Source organism: Myotis brandtii, unplaced genomic scaffold (assembly GCF_000412655.1).
Source record: "Myotis brandtii unplaced genomic scaffold, ASM41265v1 scaffold4434, whole genome shotgun sequence".
Classification (NCBI taxonomy): domain Eukaryota; kingdom Metazoa; phylum Chordata; class Mammalia; order Chiroptera; family Vespertilionidae; genus Myotis; species Myotis brandtii.
The window spans coordinates 1,813-5,421 of record NW_005366963.1 but is presented as its reverse complement, the minus strand read 5'-3'; the positions used below and the strand labels follow the sequence as shown (position 1 = coordinate 5,421).

General features: G+C 42.3%; 1 pseudogene; it reads right to left on the bottom strand.

Moving 5' to 3' along the window:
* Positions 1 to 1,316: 1,316 nt before the first annotated feature.
* LOC102239317 lies at positions 1,317 to 2,230 on the bottom strand (annotated as a pseudogene).
* Between the last annotated feature and the right edge of the window lie 1,379 nt (positions 2,231 to 3,609).

Below are 3,609 nucleotides of genomic sequence, written 5' to 3'. Positions count from 1 at the left end.
TAGATCCAGAGACATGGAAGCATGCAACAGACTGTGGATCTTCAGAGGGAAGGGGTGGGAGGGAAAAATTAACCAAAGAACTTATATTTATATACGAATAAACCACGGACACAGATAATAGTGGGGTGAAGACCTGGGGAGGGGACAGGTGAGGGGAAGAGTGGGGTCAATGGGGGGAGAAAAGGAGGACATCTGTAAAACTTTCAATAATAAAGATACATTTTTAAAAAGCAAACCCACAAAACAATAGTCTTCCTGCCCTTGGTCCCCATAGAGGCAGAGTCCTTCAGCCCAAGTCCATTTCTCTCTCTCTTTCACACACACATGCACACACACAGCTTCCTGTGTGGCTTTTGGGCGTACAGGACTGTGAGTAATAAACTCATAGTTCCATGATGGTTGTTATAATTATAAGAAGGACCACAAGAGTCTATCCACCCAGGACATTGACTCTGGTCTGAGGAACAAGTAGTAGGAACCAGGCCAGTGGCCAGTCATTCCTATCCTATTGCATCACTATCAATAGACTGAGACTTATAGGGAACAATGATAAAATCTATAATTTCAGAAGAGCAGTAAAGGTCCCAATGTACAGAGAATGAGGGACCCGTGGTGAAAACTGAGATTACAGATTTTATGGAATGAAAATACATAATCAATTACAGGGCCACAAGCAGTTTTTCTACATGAGTAACACCACTTATTACTATTCTACCTACAAAACAAGAACAAATTGCTTGCAATGATATATGTCATTTGAGAAGAAATTATTCTTAAGACATCAATGTTTCTAGTGAAGTAAATGAAAACTTCTCACTATTTCTGATCAAGGTTGAAAAAACTTAGTGAGGGTTAAAAAAGGACAAAGGGAACAACTGTCTATATAACAGACAAAAGAGAAAGCTTAATAAAATGGTTACTTAAATTGTATAGAGAAGTTGAAACAAACAAAGGAAATTCAAGGACAGAATGAAAGGAACAAGTCTGGCCCGGCATGAGTTTCCCAGTGGTTGAGAATCAACCTACGAACCAGGAAGGCTCGGTGATTTCTGGTCGGGGCACATGCCCGGGTGGTGGGTTTGATCACCAGGAGAGGGTATGCAGGAGGCAACTGATCAATTCTGTACTCTCATCATTGATGTTTCTCTCTCTCCCTCTCCCTTCCTCTCTGAAATCAATAAAAATATGCTTTTAAAAAGCAAAGGAAGCAAGTCTGAAAAACACAATGTGATTAAAGAGTCACAATTTCTGGTTTCAAGTTCTGTAGCCCCAAAATAAGGGCATTTTTTACCTCGAGATGATTGTCCCCTTTGTACCTGCCATCCCAAAGAATCTTTTCAGGGCCCTCTTTATGTCCTTGTTCCTGAGACTGTAGATGAAGGGGTTCAGCATGGGTGTGACCACAGTGTACATCACTGAGGCTGCTGCACTTGAGTGTGAGCTTTGGGTAACAGCAGAGCTGAGATACACTCCTAGGCTTGTACAATAAAATAAGGACACAACTGAGAGGTGAGATGCACAGGTAGAAAATGCTTTATACTTCCCCTGAGTGGATGAGATTGCATGTATGGAGGACAGTATCTTAGAGTAAGAGTAAATGATACCAGCGAGAGGACCACCAGCCAATAGCACAGTTACAAAATACATCACCATGTTATTAAGAAAGGTGTCAGAACAGGAAAGTTGGACCACCTCTTTGAGTTCACAAAAAAAGTTGGGAATTTCCAAGTCCATACAGAAGGACAAATGCAACACTATTAAACTTTGTAACAAGGAATTCAGGGAACCCCATGATCCAGGACAGCAGAACCAGCAGTCCACAGAGACGGGGGTTCATGATGATCATATAGTGCAGGGGGTGGCAGATGGCCACATACCGGTCATAGGCCATGATGGCTAGAAGGAAGTCATCCAGTCCTGCAAAGAGTAAGAAAAAATACATCTGTGTGATGCAGCCTTCATAGGTGATGACTCTGCTCTGTGTCTGGATGTTCCACAGCATCTTTGGGACGGTGGTGGAGGTGAAACAGATGTCTACCAAAGACAGGTTGGAGAGGAAGAAGTACATGGGTGTGTGGAGGTGGGAGTCTGAGCTGACTGCCAGGATGATGAGCAGGTTTCCAACCACAGTGACCAGGTACATGGAGAGGAAAAGCCCAAATATGAGGGGCTGCAGTGCTGGTTCCACTGAAAATCCCAGAAGAAGAAATTCTGAAATCAGAGTATCATTCCCAGGCCCCAGGGGGTGGAGGTGACTAGTAGGAAAAAAAAAATAACATGATTAGTTTTTACACAAATGGCCATTACAAGCATAGTTGAAATGCTACTATTACATTTTGTAATAAAACAACAATATTTTTTTGTATGTATCATCCCCCATGACATCTCTGATTAGAAATTCGTGTCTTCCTCAAACTTTGTTTCCAAAGTGGTCATAGATTACACTGCTTTCATGAGAAATGCTTTCATGCACTTGAGGAATCTTTATTGACATTTCCCACCTATAGGGCAAGTGTACAGGATGCTTAGATACAAAATTCTTAGAATAATGATAGTTTAGAAATTCATTTCTTCCTCAAACTTTTTTTCCATGGTTGTCATAGATTACACTGTTTTCATGAGAAATGCTTTCATGCACTTAAGGAATATTTATTGATATTTCCCACCTCCCCAAAAAGTGTATAGGATGCTCAGAAACAAAATTCTTAGAATATAATGATAGTGAAAGAAAATATACAACAAATATGTCATATACCAAGTTAGATGGTGTCATGTGAAGAAAAAGAAAGTACGTATAAAAGAGAATGGGTTGGCTGTTATTTTATACTGGGAGTTCAGGAAGCCCTACAAACAAGGTGACAATTGAACAGAGACCTCAAGGAAGACAGAGGGGGGTGACATGAGGTTATTTGGGGTGGGGGTTAAGTAGGAAAAGAGGCAGTGCCAAAGCCCTGAGATGACACTTGTTTTAGGTATTCAGGGCTCAAAAAGGACACAGAATGGTGAAATAAGGTCAAGAAGGCACACAAAAAAATATTAGAGTGCATCATACATAATGAGGGTGCATACATAATGGTTTCATGGTTCCCTTCGTTCAGGTGTATGTGCGTGTGTGTGTGTGTGTGTGTGTGTGTGTGTGTGTGTGTGTGTGTTTCTGTGTTTGTGTGCAAAAACTACTGGATCACAATGTAAAAGGCATGTCTTAATTTGGGACAAAGTAAAAACAATCTGGAATTCAATGCAATAAATGCAAGAACAGTTTGAAAAGCCAGTTACTGCTAATGACAGAAAAAATAATAGGAGGAAGAGCCCAGCAGAGTGCCTGGTGACTGGTCCTGGGCACTTGATCCATGGCACCTGTTCTTCCGTGAGCATTCTCTGAGATGTCCTTCTACTCACTCTTGTGCTGATGAAAGAAACACGGGGCGTCAAGGGCAGAGAGAGAAGGCTGGAGGACACAGCAGAGAAGGCTGCCGACGGCACGCCAGGAGGAGGGCTCTCCCGGAACTCGTGCCCACCCTGGTCCCAGATGTCCAGCCTCCAGAACTGTGAGAAACAAATGTCTGTTGTCTAAGTCCCCCCTTGTGCACCCCCTCCCGTCTATTGAGT